The sequence below is a fragment of the Micrasema longulum genome, unplaced genomic scaffold (genome assembly GCF_059751315.1).
Source record: "Micrasema longulum isolate JH-2025_06_02 unplaced genomic scaffold, ASM5975131v1 h1tg000487l, whole genome shotgun sequence".
Lineage (NCBI taxonomy): Eukaryota > Metazoa > Arthropoda > Insecta > Trichoptera > Brachycentridae > Micrasema > Micrasema longulum.
Genome location: NW_028277684.1, coordinates 1,454,108 through 1,471,520, shown reverse-complemented (window position 1 = coordinate 1,471,520; position 17,413 = coordinate 1,454,108). Strand labels below are relative to the sequence as shown.

Here is a 17,413-nt window from a genome sequence, read left to right as displayed (position 1 = left end):
TTTTTATTTTCTTTTCTTTAGGAAACATACAGTACAGATTCATAGTTTTATATTTTACACAGTTAGACTTAACTCTTATGGACCAGTTTATATTTAGCTTATGATGCGTCATCACTGCTATGTCAATTTTCTTGTTAATCATAACATATCAAACATCTTTAGGTATTAAAGATAATCACAATTTCCTTTCCGCACCTAATGGTGCATAAGGCACTGCATTGGTACACCACCAGCAGCGAATCTTGATTAAAAAATTGTTACATGAAGGTCAGATGATCAGTCTTACGATTCAAGTACCAGTCCAGGGACTATGAAATATTCTAGTGTGAAAACACCCTATTAAATGAATATTTCATATCGACCGTGTCGGGAATCGAATCCGAGACCTCTTGAATGGTAGGCAAACGCGCTGACCACTACACCGCGAGGCCGACAAATGTTAATGCGCTTTTGCTTTTATCCAAAGTAATTACCATCAGAATAAGAGTCTATGAAAGATTTTATAAAAATGATTGTAAATTGAAGACGAACTTTTTAAAATACCATTTTTGTTAAAAATTCCGGAATTCCATGTAAATTTTAGTAATTTTAAAAAAGGAAATGTTATTTATTTAACATTCGAATCGATTAATAAAAATATAAAACATTTTGATTACGCACGATAAATAAAACATAATGCCAAACGTTATTATTATCTTACGAAATGAAACCTCTTACAAACTTACATGTCGAAAAAATAGTGCAAACTTACAAAATACACTATTTCTTGATTCAAATCAACGCGAATTTCTTGGGTTGTAAAACCAAATGTCAAACAAACTCAGGGCAAACTTCATTATGTATTTATGTTTACCACAAATTGTACTAACATATGTATACCCTGGCCACTTTTATACTCCCGGTTATTGTCTATGGTATTCGTCAAGTGACATATTTTCTGACGCGATTTTCAATATTTTCAATTTTCACACTTACTCGAATATATTTTGCAATTGCTCTTGTTTTACCCATTCAATAATAATTATTATAAAGATTACAAATTGTATAAGATATAATCGTGTCAGTAAACAAGCTTTTGAGAACGACAAAACAAATGGAAAACCAATTATTTCGTTCAAAAATAGATAGAAGCTGCAACCAGCGTTGCCAACTTCCATTAAACTGAAACTGGTAGATAAAGAAAAATAATGTTCCTTAGTTCAATAATCATACAACCTTTCAATATAGCCCTTTGTACGATATTCCATTGTAATGGTCACCCGATACCTATTTAACTCACGCCCCTCCTTTCATCCCCTCCCTCTTTTTTCAACTATTTCTCCACAATACCAAACATTTTCATAACCTAATCAGTGCATGTAAGTATTGTTTTTATATTTTTGTGCGACAACTATGGTGAAGGTGTATACACCACTATAGTGGGTTTTGCATGTTGGTTTAATCGGTGCCCCGACGAAGAGACGGGTACGTCTCGATGCCGGTAGACATGGAAAAGTCGGTAAGTGGTTATATACAAATATTTAACAACATTTAGTAAAATGTTTGACCACAAAGTTAATGCTTTAAATATTGATTGAACTTTCTTATAGAAGGCTGAAACCCCTTTCAGGGGCCCTTTCCCCTTCCTCTTTTCCCTGGAGAGAGAGGCGGGTTCCTATTTGTTGAAATCGTGCTAAACCTCCGCATATTATTATATTATATGTATATACTTTTATGAAAGAAAGAAGAAGAAGCTTAGAGCATCTTCTTTTTTCTTTTGTAAGTTTATTTATTTATTTAACTTTTTGTACATAATGCTATTTGTTCTTAGGCGGGCTTATAGCCAAATGGCAATTTCTTACAACCAACCAATAAAATAAAAGTTTTATTTTTATAATTCAAGTTACAGAACATATTAAATAGAAAATAAAGGTTAAAAAGCTAAACATAAATAAAAATATAAATAAACATATTTGTTTAAAAATTACCTTAAATCAAAACTATTACTCAATGGGAAAAGGGAAAAAAGAGGAAAAAGGAAAGGAGAGATTAAGGAAGAGAAAGGAGATGTTTCTTTAGACGTGATTTAAACAGAGATAATGACTACATTTTGTCTTTGATGGTGGATGGGAGATGATTCCATAGTCGAGCCGCATGGACACTATATGAGTTAGATAAGAAAGAGGAATTGTGGATGGATATTAAGAGAGTGCCTTGAGAATTAGAACGAAGAGGTAAACCATGAACTAATAAGCGTTGAAATTTTTCACGCAGGTATATAGGAGCGTTAGGACTATGAAGTACATTGAACAGAAGTGAGAGGGAGTGATAGTCTCTCCGCCGTCTAATTTTCAGCCATTTCAGTTGCCTACGATAATCAGAAATATGGTCATATTTCCTAAGACCAAAAATGTACCTTATGCATGTATTCTGAAGTCGTTCAAGTTTATCGAGTTGCTCACAGCTTAAATCAGTCATGGAAACATCAGCGTAATCTAGAATGGGTAGTAGTAATGCTTGTACAAGGGTGCATTTAGTATTAATGGGTAAGAATTTTTACAAGTGAGTATAGACTGAAAAATGTTTTGTGGCTTTAATTCATTAGTATGAGCTCGCCAGCATAGATGTTCATCCATTTGTACTCCTAGATTTTTTACGGATTTCCTGTATTGAATATTGGTACCATTGACATTGAGAGGATTAAGTGAAGATACGTCTAGCTTACTAAGCAATCTTTGACTACTCGCAAACATAATTTGTGTTTTAGATGGGTTTATTAGTAAACCATACTCTTTTGTCCATGTTGACACGCAATTTAGTGTATTAGACATCGATTCTAATGTTTTATTGGTTCTTTCAGGCCTGCAATGAAGATATAGTTGTAAGCGTAGAGATGATATGAACGATAAACAGGGAAAATAGTAATGGTGATAAAACTCCACCTTGAGGTACTCCAGCGGCAATATCAACACATTCCGATTGATAATCTGGTGTTTTGCATCAAAATGCACTGTTGTCTAACTAGTAAATACGATCCGAACCATTTTATAACCGGTTGTGTCATATTTAGTGTTTTGAGCCTAGCCAACAAAAGATCGAAATCTACAGAGTTGAAAGCGCTGCTGAAGTCGAGTAATGTTATCAAGGTTAGCATTTTGTTATTTATTGCGTATCTAATGTCATCTGTAACCTTGATTAAAGCTATAGTTGTACTATAGCCCGCACGAAAACCTGATTGATTGGAATCAAGAAGATTATTTAACAATAGATAATTATTTAGCTGATTATATACAACATTTGGAAAAAATTGGAAGAATAGATATAGGTATGTAATCTTTGACAGAAACTGGTAAAGAAATTTTGGAAAGTGGTATAATGAATGCTTTTTTCCGAGCTTCAGGAAAATCTTTATGTATACCACAATTGTTATTATATATTTTTATGTAACAACTTACCGACTTTTCTATGTCTACCGTCAAAACGCCAATTAAACCAACATGCAAAACCCACTATACACCTTCACCATAGTTGTTGCACAAAAATATAAAACCAATACTTACATGCACTGATTAGGTTATGAAAATGTTTGGTATTGTGGAGAAATAGTTGAAAAAAGAGGGAGGGGATGAAGGGAGGGGCGTGAGTTAAATAGGTATCGGATGACCATTACAATAGAACAGCGTACAATGGGCTATATTGAAAGGTTGTTTGATTATTGATCAATAAGACATTATTTTTTAAATCCTTTCCAATGTGAAATATTTCCGTATTATTTACTTTCAATCTTTTAAAAGATTATGATTATGTATAACTTATTGAGCGCTATTTACAATTTTAAAATACCCCAAATGGGCGTTGTGAAGGAAATGAGAATCAAACTAGTGTCATGTTATTGTGAGTCGAGTAAATAATATAAATTTTTGTTTTACTTATTACCATAGATAATAAATTATAATGTATTTAAAAAGAATGATCACTTAACGACTGTTAGCAAAATACTGTTTTAGAATTAGAATAGAGAGTCATTTTCATGCCTGAACTTAGTGGATTCTGTTTATGTACCTAGTACCTACCAGACATGTCTGCTTCAATGCAGTGCGCGAAGATAATATTCTAATTAGGTATATTAACTGCGTTCGCAAAAAATTATTCACACCTGAATTTTTCTGAAACGTTTAATTATTTTGAATACGTTTTTCAAAAGGATTGGGGTTAAAAATGGCAATCAATTCAAATCCTAATGCCAGAATTTACATGACTGATCAATAACAAAACTTTTTTGAAGCCTCATTCTTGAGTACAACCAATATAATATAATTATAATCGATATCCACCTTGTGATCATGAAGTCACGGGTTCGATTCCCGACGAAGTTTACATGAAACATTTATGTGATTAAATTCTGCGATATTTCATCTTATCTTCATGTATGCAGGTAACGAATGATCTAGATACGCGTGCCCTGTACACCATGAGGTTCTGATGGGGAAATTTCAATACTAATGAATTTATTTTGCGCGATGTATGTAAATAAGTTTTGAGAAGAAGAGAAGTAATGGAAACCTAGGAATTTAAAGAGTAGTGACCTGTTATTTGGTAAACTTGACGTTGTGATATAAATATACGTTGTGACGTAAATACGTCATTTTAATTTATATGGGCTGGGGTGGTATTCTGAACGCAAAAGCGCGGGTAGAAAACGAATTTTTAACGCGTATTTACGTACTTAATACACGCTAACAGAGCAATGTCTTCGCACGTAATTCCGTTCAGAATACCAGCCCTGGTATTCTTAAAACACATAAAAAATGCGTTTCTTACGCGCGCTTTTGCGTTCAGAATACCACCCCAGGCGTGGTATTCTGGATCTTCTCTACCCAAGGGGGTAATATCATATTCAAATTAATTACTCTCAAGGGAGAGTAATTAATTTGAAGATGATAGTGTGGCCATATATGAAGCGAAAATTAGCCGCATGGAAAAAATAAATATCCCCAAATTAAACAATTTCAAGGGGATAGAGAATATTCATAATTGCATCTCTCAAGCATCACCCAAAACGCTCAATTAGGTTGAATTGATCAAACCGCATTTGTTTTTTTTCCGTTTTTTAAAGAGTTTTATACATCATTTGACGTTTAATCATCAATGTGGCCATTATATGAAGCAAAGAGTCGTCGTGTTCAAAAAATAAAAATCCCCTAATTTAGAGTGTGATAACCCCCTAGCGAGAGGTTTTGGGGATATTTATTTTTTACATGCGGCTAATTTTTGCTTCATACATGGCCACACTGATAACTAAACGTCAAAAAATATGAACATGTGAAATTAAACATGATTATTTTCATTTAGAACATTATTGCGACCTTAAGCATTACCCAAAACACTTAATTAGATTGAATTGACCAAACAGTATTAGTTTTATTTCCGTTTTTGAAGCAGTTTTATTCACCAGTTGACGATTAATCATCAGTGTGGCCATTATGTAAAGCAAAATGTGGTCGCATTAAAAAAAATCTTCAAATTAATCACTCTCTTGGGGGTAGAAAAGATTCGTAACTGTACCCCTGGACCTGCTATCTTTTTAAACATTGTGTGGCTATGATATCAAGACTTTGTATACTCTCTTATTTTTTAAATAATGAAGTCGTATTTGCTATAACAGGCCTAAATTGTATGATTATCTTTACAAATTATAAAAAATATTCTTAACTTTAAAAAATATTTTTTTTAAATTGACCAGTAAATGTATACCATGTTACGATAGAGATGGAGAACATTTAAGAGAAAGGAATATGGAACTCTAGATATTTACAGGGCCTATGACCTGTCATTGGCCGGTTTAAGTGGCCATAACTCCTTAGGGGGTTGAATTCAGTTCTTATCTTCAAAAAACAAACTTAAACTACTGTTGAGTATATAAGCATGTGTTCAATTTTTTTTTAAATACTTGTATCTCAAAATATGTCGTCTTTTGCTTAATGTAACACGACGTCACAGCACCATATCTGGAAGGATTTTTTAGCCTGGGCTGTTCTTTTAAGAGTTAAATCTGCGCAGAGCTGTGTGAAGATTGGTGTTGGCATAAGACTAGTAGCTGGGAGCCATAAGGCCAGGATGTTCATGAAACGGAAGAAGGTACTCACGAAGCAGTGTCTGGCGGCGCCCACGATGGCCTGCAGCAGATGCGCAATGGCTGCTGGGCTGGCTGCTCGCCAACACCTCCCACGGCCGGAACCGCAGCTGCGAAGATATCAACCATCAACACATCACATATTTATATCGGTCCTACTGCTGACCTCCATCTTCCGTAACACCGACAGAATATGGAACTACCGTATTTAAAAAAAACATCTGTTTTATTTACTGGAAAAATCGTTGTAGGTTGTCATATCGGTAAGAACTAGGTACATAACCTAAGGCGATTCAAAATGAAGTACCAAAATATTTTTCAATAAAAAAAAAAATACGTGCATTATATGTAAAAATACAATTATAAAAATTAGTGATGAAGCGGATAGTCGTTTGGCCGAATACCGGATATTTGGCGAGCCCCTAAGCCAGATGGCCGGATATCCGGCCTATTGTCTCTTTTTTTCACATAAATATATTTTTAATTAAAAAATCGTTTTTAATAAATATTTTTTTATTTCCGGGTTAAACTCTTTTTCCGGGGTAACTCTGATGAACGTTTTTAAGCAAAAACTTAATTTAAAAAATAATGAGAGTTTCTTCCTTTCCCAAACACGGTCGATATCAATAAATTAATTTAGTGGCGTTGATTTCATGAAATTTTCACAGTTTAATTAATATAAGGTATCCGCCGGATCTTAAGCTACTACGCGGTATCCTGCCGGATAGTAAAATTAGACCGAATAGTACGAATACAGGATAATTACCGGATATCCGTTTCATCTCTAATAAAAAATAAAAATTTTCTCACCTTTCCCGAAACTAATAGTACATAGAGCACTAAATTGAAACACCGGTTGCAGCGTTTTTTGATAACTTACAATGTTACATTATGAATGTTAGGGTGATAGGTCGTACGCATTCGTACGGTCGGTGTCTAGAAATAAGAGAAGACAATAAAAAATATAAAAATTAACCAATTTTAAAAGTAGGCGGTTTAAAAAAAGAAGATTTTAAACCAATTTGGACTGTACTGGACGCGGTAGTTTACAACCGAGAATCGAGACCCGTGTCAAATTTTCAGCGGCTTATTACTCAACGGAATCTAATAAGAATATGCCAGGAATCCCAAGGGCGTTTATTATTTAATTTTACAACTTTTGCGGCTGGAGGTTCTTCTTATATATAATCATTAAAATATATATTTGGCATGAAATTATCTATAACATAGCATGTAATTAAATAATTCTAGTGCAGGAACATTTATTCATGTTATGGAAGAGTTCAAAAATAATTTGACTGCAGTCGTATTTCGTGTCTGACACTTCTACTACGACTAAGAACTAAGACTATTCCGGACATATTTATGCGCATGCGTAGACGCGTATCGTACGTTACGACGCGACGCGCTTATTTTATGGCGATAACAATAAAACATAATTAATTGATAAGAAATGTAAAGCTTTATGTGTCAAGATTTAAGATCCGAATGCTTCCGAGTTTACTGTTACGTTTCCTGTGTAATTGGTAGCAGTTGTGTGTTGTGTTGTTGTGTTGTTGTGTAGCGCAGATAGCGAACCGCGAAATGCGGATTGCGGAATAAGGCGGGAGAGACCCGCGACTCCTATCTATAATAATATTCTGCAGATTCTCCATCTGACAGCGAGATGTTTACAGTTTACTGTTTACATAACATTTTTCATTTACATTAATTCATCATACCCGCTTTCCGTCTGGTCTGATAAAGATTATCCAAAGCGTGAGAAATATTTACTTTTCACTTCACAAGCGCGGTGGCGGGAATTTTTCCGCGGAGCTAAATTCACACGCTTTTTCACAATCTAGGGGTGAAATTATAACTTAATTTTACCCGCGTTAACGTTAAAAAAAACTTTCACATATATATGTATGAAACAAATCAGAAGATATTTCTCAAAATTGGAAACTTATTCGGGTTTATTATTTGTCTCAAGCAACACCTTGTCGCGCAATAGATGCTGAGTATCTGAGAAAAAATCTCGAATCGCAAAATTGATGTCCAGCAAAATTTGGCTCGACTTCTAGCGCGGTTGTACAACTTACTTATGTGTTTTAGTACAGCACAGTATAATAATATTATGACGTAGACTATAAAACTTGAACAACTTATTATGTTTCCAAAAATAACACCGCATAATTTTCAAAAAATGTGTTATTTGGCAATCTTACCCAATTCGTTAGATCCAGACAAGAGGCCAATATCTTCATTTACATGTTTATAATGTTCACTCGGAGTCGTTCACTGTAAGATAGAAAAAATGCATCGCGTTCGATCATTATTAACTGCCGATCACATCGTGAGTCTAGGCGAGCATATTCCTATTCGCAAATTTGTAAATAATCAAGCGAATCAAGCTATCACCACCACCACAAAATCTCGCGCGCACGTAGTGAACCTACAACGTGTGCGTATACACGCTAAACACATATTATGGTGTATGTGTATTCTGACAGCGGCTGACTAAAAATAAAACAACCGTGAGGTAGAAAATCTGTCAGTGTTGGGTGTGAAATTAGCGATAATATTATATAGGTTCGTATATTATTCTAGCACGGGCTTACTAATACAATATTATACAACACATACACGATGCATTCCCTAATCATTATATCGGTAGAAGGTAGCTCGGTCACTAAATATACCTACTCGGTAGATATTATAAACGAAGGCCAAGGTCCATTACCCATTCAAATACTGTTTTATTCAGTCTACTGAAAGTACAGTGGGCGTGATGCTGAGTATAAAGCATAATAATAAATACAAATGCCACAATACGAGTGCTGCAGGTTGGTGTCGTGTTTGGAGACTGGTGGACTGGTGGGTAGAGACTAGAGACGAAGACCAGACAGCCTTGTGCAGTGCACACGCGTGCACTGAACTACTCTGTGATCTAACCAGTTATTACGTATGATGCGCCGACTACCTTTAATTGAAGACGTTGCAAATTTAAAACGCATTATGATTATATCATGTTTTATAGCAGTGCCTCTTTGAAGGTTGGCAAAATAATTTATTAGAACAGTTCTTCAGCAAGAGTGCTTACAGACTTACTTCAGTATGATAAGTGATGTAGATAGAGCGAGTGGCGATCAACTGGCAAGATAATTTTGAAGAGATGGAACAGCCATTATATCGTCTCGTTCTTCTTCGTTTTTTAATGGCCTTTTCACCTCTCAACTTGGGTGTTCTAGCTAAAGGTTATATCGTCGCCGGTCGGGTAAAAGTCACTAACTGACTAACTAAATTTCAAATTTCTCAAAATAATGATTTTGCTTCATGTTCATACATACCAAAAATATTGACATTTCAGCATTTGTCAGGTTTATCAATGCCATTTTTTTACAGAATAAACCGGATTGTGGTCCCGTGGTACAGGATCAGATGCCCGAGGTTCGAATCCCTCTCTACCACATTTTTAGTTCAGTAATTTAATTAAAAATAGTCCCGAAATTCAAATATTTAGGTAAATCGTAAGAGTGCAAAAAATAATTTTAAAAATTCAAGCATCTGTGTACATATATTTAGGCCTCCCGAGTGCGGGCGGAATGAAAAATAAGTATAGTCCCGTGTAGAAAATATAACTAGACTCCAAATGGAGATTAGTCAGCCTCGAGGTTTACTGGTTAGAACTTAGAGAAAAGGTCGGCATAAAATATTTATTCAATAGGGTGATTTTAACTGTTATATTACACTGCTCCTGGCCTGGATCTAAAGCGTAAGACTGATTATTGTGCCTCGATGAATCAAACGATTAAGATAAGCTGAAATTCGATTCCCAGTGCCGTGTCCTATGTGCCACTGGGTGAATGATACATGTGTATATATATATATATATATATATATATATATACGTAAACATACATAATAATAATAAGAAACACGAGTTAGTATAAAATACTCTTTTTATTTCAAATCCATACTGCAGATTCATTAACATAAACTTTAATTTACCATTTATTTTTTCAATGTCGGTAAGAATTTATTATTAATATTAAAAAATTTATTTTTTTGGATATCCTTTGAAGATCTCATGAGATCCTCGAGTGTAAATTTCTTCCCGGTGAGGAGAGTCCCAAATCTCAACCATATATTCCTCTATTGCTCTATAAATAATTCCCTCGCTTTCTCGCTGAACTATCCCAACATTGCCCCTGCATTCTAACGCGCAAATCCTAATCAATTATATTATCTTCAAATTTTAAAATTCCTGAAAATATACCATATTCGTCTGTGATGTCCGTCCGTCTATCCAAAACGGACATTGGCAAAACACTAAAATGAAGATCCACTTTAAAACAAATATTTATTTGTTATCTTCATCATTATCAGCCCCATCCGCACCTGATGGTACACGGGGCAAAGCACCGAATACAGCGTACCTCGATCATATGTTACATGAAGGAAAGGTGATCAGAGCTATGCTTCAGGTGCCAGCCAGGGGCAGTTCGTTCGAGGCAGTACACTGCAATATTTAGTTGTTTTACAAAAATGTTAAAAACTACTGTATCATTCCGACCTTAATAAGCATGGTGATGGCTAACGCGCCAACGGCCCTATCTCTTCTATAAATTTCCTTTTTTAGGATTTTTATCAAGGCAGGTCTAAACGCTGGCCAATACCTATATCGCATCTGCCAGTAAGCTGGCGGGCGTATTGGCAACGAAATCGCTAAACTACCCACACGTTGGCGGGTCGTTCAATATCTGTCCGTGCAACCCAATGTACGAATGTTAAAAGCGCCCAAACACAATGCATCCTCTCCAGTATTCGTGACGCACTAAAAGTTGGGCCGACGTGTGGGCTCGTTCACCACTGTTCCGCCAGTGTCCTTTGATCGGTGTTGAATTACCAACAATAGGCGGATCGAGCGCCGGCGCATGTGCCAGCGCGCGTGCCAGCTCTGTTAGCCAAAAATACTCCCCTCTACACGTTTGCCAATACGTATTTGCCAGCGTACTGTAGAACATATTGGCCAGCGAGTACAGCCGCCTTTAGTAGCCATCGACTCTAAAACATTCGTCCAGGTCCAGGATTCTAATGAGGAAGTTCGGTGTTTTTTAAAATATTTGTTTATTTGACAATAGACTATCAAACCAGGCCATTTAAAAAAAATATATTTATATACCGTATCTTTACGATTGTTTTAAATGTTGTAATTTTGAAATTACTCCACAAATGACGTCACGAGTTGTCGTCGGTGAGTTGAGCTGACATTTGAAATATAACCCCGTGCGTATGAAAACACGCTAAACATGGCTTCCCGGAATTAGCTATTCTAAACGGCTGTTGACCACGGCCCCGATTACAATGGGAAGCTTACTAACTAACTAACAGAGTTATCTTCGACTGTCTATAAAGATAAACCGATATTTGTGTACGAACATAAGTATATTTGTATGAACATTTAAAGTGTCTTCGTCGGTAACCATTGAACTTGTTTAGAAGAAAAATATATTTGCATATTCTGCTTTTTGTGAAACTTAATTTTACTTTGTAGATAAAATTGAAGATAAATGTTAACTTTCCATTGTAATCGGGGCCCAGAACCTATGACGTTTTAAAGTAGTTAATTTTTACTAAACGTTTTTTTAATACATTTTGGAGAATCTTCACCGTACAATTAAATGATCTAATTTTTGTCGCATGCATAAAAAAACATTTTTTCATCCTATGGCACTGACTTCCACATTCTATTTCAAACGCAGAACTATATTTTTGATCCGCCCGGATACAGAGATTATATTAAAAAATAATTTGATTTAAAGTCGATTTGAAAAAAGCCAGTCTGTTTGTCAAGAAAAGTTATCCGAATAATGTGATTAGACGTAGTTTTGTCATGTTATTGATTTAGTTATAAACTCCACGAATGTAATAAAGGCATTAACTCTTGCACACGAAAGGGTAGTTCGTTTCAACGGGATGTCGTTGTAGAATTATATTGAACATTGAACAATATAGAAATATTTGTTTAATAAGCTAAATTTATGTTCATAAATTTGTTTTGTCGATATTATCATCAAAGCTGAAAACCTGAAGATAATCCTGTCGATAGCGCACGGAATATTATTGACAAAAGACGTTTCGAGGATTTTAAACCGAAAGGAAATATTTGCATTCTTATGATTCGACAGACATCAGAACTTTTTTGAGAAAGGAATATTTCATTTTTATTTATAAATTTATTGCAAAAAAATAATATACATACTTAATAACAGGGAATCTTTATAAAACCAATTAATGTAAAATGAAAACGGAGTATTCTCTGTTTATGATAGTCTTCATCTAACATGGCACAGCCTGTTCTAAGATGGAGATTTTTTATCTTTAGAGCGTAAGTAGTCCTATACTAATAAAACAATAACATAAAAAAGAAAAACTAAAACTACTTAATTATAAATGCCTAGCTTATCAAATGTAAGAAATTAAAAATCATTATTATACAAATATAAAGTATATATATCTGCCAAGAATACATGTTACTTAAACATAAATAATATAGTATAATATATAATAAAACAAATATAAAGCAATGAAATACATAAAAATATAAATAATATGTGTACCAATTATATAAAGTACCTACTACGTTTATTGATTTACATATATTTATCAAAAAAATCTCTCGCTACACTATTTATATGTGCAGTTATTTTTATTTTAAAATTTGTTTTACATTTTGAGTCTTTTATATTTGGCAATAAATCATTAAATATTTTTGGAGCAATTACATTGTATTGCTTTTTACCAAAGGCGGTTGATACAAATGGGACAGTACAGTTAATTTGTGTTGCTGAACGAGTGTTTATATTCTGTTGGGTTCTTTTGACCTGATTTAATTTATCATAAAATTTAAGTAGTAGGCACCTTACAAACAATTGTCTTACATCCAATATCTTTAACTCAGAGAATAGATCTTCCGTTGAATACCTCAAGGGTTTTTTGAGAATGATCTTCATGATCCATTTTTCTGCTATTTTTACTGGTTCAAGGATTGAATTAGAGCAACCTCCCCAAGCTAAATTGCAATATGATAGTTTGCTTTGGCAAAAAGCAAAGTAAATTTGTCTCATAAGTTGAGCATTCAAAATATTTCTTAGGCTTTTATAAATGTATGCTGATTTCCGTATTTGATTGGATATTTCTATAATTTGATCTTTCCAGCTAAGTTTAGAATATATTATATTAGAATATAAATGTCTTGATTAGCTCCCTAGAAACTGGATTCCGGTACTTGTCAACAAAAAAATAAACATAGTCAACATACTGTTGTTTCATATAACTTATCTGAACAGAAGTATACAAATTGAAAAGCAGGCGCTTTCTCTTAAAAATTAATAATTAGTACTTTGATAAAGGGTTCGGCTTTTTTATTTCATAAAAATCAATTGGCCTGAATAAAAGAGCAATATTTTATTTTGAGTGTTTCATAGTGGGCCAAATAATTTAACATTTTTGTGGGTTTTAGCTATTTTACTTCTAAAAAACAACAAATTAAGGAAACGGGTGTTCATACATATATATAACAGTAAATATGTTATATCTATTCTGTGATGTAATTCACCACTGTAATTGGGCCTCCTGGCCTGTTGTGGTGCAAAAATAAATAAATAAATAAAAATAAATAAATGTTTTAACAAGGGTTAACTGCAGTACTGGTCTACAAAGATTTGGATATATTAAAAATATTGTTGTGGATTGAAGTAGAGAATAAAGTTTTTGATACCTAGATGCCCCATGCCTCAATTTTAAGTTAACATAGTGGGGACATAGTTATTGTTGTATTATATTATTGTAGTATACGAGTATTTAAAGTCCCAACTCAATACGGGACTTCAGTCCCATGGAGTTGGAACTTGTGTCTCAATAAATGTAAATAAATGAATATTTTGTGAATGAATAAATAAATAGTATCTAAAAATTGCAACTTATCAATTTTATTTACTTATTTTACAAAAACCATCGTAAAAATAAATACAATTTAAAGTTAAATTTATTATCAATAAAAATAAATTATATTGACGAACTGAAAAATAAATATTTTCAGTTTATCATGTTGGTATTGCCTGAAAGATCTGTTCAATTAGTTTTACTGGGATTTTGTAACATTTTAAGTCGATATTATTTTCTCTCGTGAGACGCTTCACAGAACAATATTAGAATTTTTTGTTCACCAATCTAATTAGATAATATTTTCTAAGTACGTGTTTTTACTTGATGAATTGTATTTTTAAATCTTATCATTTTAACTTATTTTATTGAAATGGAAAATGTTCAAAAACTGTTTATTTCACACCCTACCGACATTACAATTTACATTATCAAATAAAATAAATGTAGATGTGTTTTTCGCTCACCGATCAATTTAGATCCTTGAATTATATCTTTAGAAACAATACCGCACTTCCAACGTCACAATCTGTTACACAATATTGGATATTATTGACTATACGAAGCAAAGACTTGTATATTTGTAATTCATTTCGTTCTCCGCCTCTTACGAACTTGGTAGTGATTATATATTACTCTATTTATGCTGTACAAATATTATGTACTCGTACATACCTACTTGCTAGATATTTTTATTAGATTTACAGCTGAGTACACACGAACTCAATTCTGTAAGGCAAAATATTTTTAGGAGCCAATTAAATAAAATCTACGCGAAAGGTTGGCAAACACAGTTTCTTTAAATACATCAATAAGTTTTAGAATGTTTTCAAATTACCTGACACCATTTTTGATCAGTTCGAAGTTTTTGATTACCTGGCGAAATTGTAATTTTACGCTTCTGTAAATTGCAAAGGCCGCAATGGGCGGTATACGTAAGAATAATCCCCGACGATAGGGCATAAAAAATTATAATAAGGTGGATGCTCAGTGGAAGCGGCAGACCAATCGATAGATTGTGTGGAAGAGGACTAGAATGGGGTCGAAGGCAGAGAAAACTGGAGAAGAATGGCCAGAATAATTTTTTTATTCGATCAATTTGTCCCATCTCTAATGTTTTTGCAAAATGATGTAACCTTGTAAGAACGTCGTTAATAATTGGGTTTATTTTAGTTTTTTTTTTTAGTTTTAAAGCTGATTTCACATATTAATGTTGATTTATGTTTCAAGCATTGTTGTAATAAAAAAATAAATGAACACGCCAGATACAAATGATTTTTCGTGTGTCAATATAAATAACTCCTTTGACGTTACTACTAAGTTATGTCGTCACTTTTTCTGACAACTGTCATTCTAATCATGTTGCATTTAAAGGACTTTAATTATCAGATTTCAGGAAGCCGACGCTTCAAATATCTGTAGCTGTCAGTTCAAATAGAGTGAAAATAAATCGAGTGTACATTAAAAAATATTTTGATCAACTAGGGTCAAATACTCCTAAATTCTTTCCAATTTTTGTGTCTTCTTATTTTATCTTATTAGTATTTTATTTTGAACGTGTACTAATGTTTGAAAAATTCAAAGAATGTAAATAAACTGTAAAAAATGATATTTGAATAAAATACTTACGCGTAATCTTATTATGCGCTGCTAGTTTTACAAAACGTCCATTAATCTTGAAGAATTAGCGTTGACCTCGGCGCGTCAAGTCGCATCACTAATAGTTCAATAAGCACAAATCACTTGACACTCGGTGGTCGAGTCACGATGTTCTGTTGGCACTGATTAGGATCTTGGCAGAACGAGTAAGTCCATTATCGCTGATCGTCCGCGGGGGCTACGGTCGGGGGCCCCGGCGGTGGGCGCATGTCCCACTCTCGGCACATGACAGGCCTAGGGCTGCTTCAGGAAGTGGGTGGACACCAGCCGATAGCTCAGCATGGACGGGCGGCCCCAATTCTGGCTCTCCACATTATAATTTGGCTCCTGAAATACAAGATTCATCGTCAATCGTAATCACAGAATTCTATGTTAGTAAGCGATCTTTCATCCCTATAATACAATTCCTTCTTCAAATTAAGCAACTCGCTTGACTTACGGAAAAATAATAAACCTATTGATGTAAATTTTAGGCGAATCGTGCAAAGCAAGTATACCAATCAGGAAACCGGGAAAGGAAGCCCTGTCCATGTGTCCATGGTGGAAAACTGAACTCGATCATTTCAAGAAAGAAGCTACAAAGTGTAGGCACTGGCTTCAGAACTCGGGGACGCTTCGAAGAGAGACGGGAAGACACTTCCTGAGTATCTCGAAGCTAAACAAGCTTATAAAAACGCCATTGAAAAAGCCAAATCCGTAAAATACACACGAATCATCCCGAGCCTCAAATACAATAAAATAGAGTCATAACTATACAAAAAAAAACATATTTTTAGTTAAGTTGGTATACAGAATGAATAATTTAAAAAACTCTCGTATGTTTAAAAAAATACATACCTAATTCTAGGTTTACAATTTACCCGCTTGCCATGACACACTTTTCACTAATACTTATTTGAATCGAGGTTTTCTTTAAGACAGACCTAAATATATAACATATCACCATACTTTAAAGGATAAAAAAAAAAACAAAAAAATTCACTAAAGAATTCACGATTGATTAAAATAAAGCGTTTTTTTTGGCTTTTAGGCTTTCCTGGAAATTCTGTTTTCTTAAGTTTGATTCTATTTTGTCGGATGTGCGACATATTAAAAATCAAAAAAATAAAGTGTAATAGTTTTTTATTTAGAAGTAAACAAAGAAATAACCATCTATTAGAAGCAAATAAAAACCGTGTAATATAACTAATCCAGGTAAATAATAATGCAACAGTGCAAATACTCGCATATGTTTTAAATCCTCAAAATACTACTCGCGCGAATCATTAGAAACTTGCAGCAAGGAGACCGACTAACATTTCTGTATTTTACAGGAATCCTGTTTAAGAAGTATATGGGACCGTGTATAAAAACCGAATTTTCATTATTATTCCTGTAATTATCACATGTAATTTGTGTCCGGGCGGATAAAGAATACAGTTCTAAGTGTGAACTGAACCCTGAACGAGCGTTTTTAACTCGATGGCTACTCTTTAGGTATGAACCCTGATCTAGTGGAGATATGTTCACCTCGTTCTGTAGTGGTTGGTGCGTTTGTCTACCATTCTTGAGGTCCTGGGTTTGATTCCTGGCAGGGTGGACATGAAATATTAGATATTATTTATGTTTAAAACATTAACTTTGTGGTCAAACATTTTAACTGACGTTAGTAAATATTAGTTTTGAAGGTGGTTCTCCTCTACAATGTTTTAATGTTCTCTGGACGCTGCAAAATTG

General features: G+C 34.0%; 1 protein-coding gene across 8 annotated transcripts in view; it reads right to left on the bottom strand.

Annotated features, from left to right (window-relative positions):
- The window catches only part of LOC148281200 (protein FAM13A), a 33,623-nt gene that overhangs the window by 4,141 nt on the left and 12,069 nt on the right, over positions 1-17,413 (bottom strand). For 3 of the 8 annotated variants that reach the window (XM_088227097.1, XM_088227098.1, XM_088227099.1), the window contains exons 2-3: positions 15,668-16,024; positions 6,126-6,222 (exon numbers count right to left, since the gene is read on the bottom strand). The gene's annotated coding sequence lies outside the window, so the exon portion shown is untranslated. Of the gene's footprint in view, positions 1-725; positions 901-6,125; positions 6,223-6,922; positions 7,049-14,505; positions 14,662-15,667; positions 16,025-17,413 lie in introns of those variants that run through there. The other 5 variants (XM_088227101.1, XM_088227100.1, XM_088227102.1 and 2 more) reach the window with 5 other exon arrangements.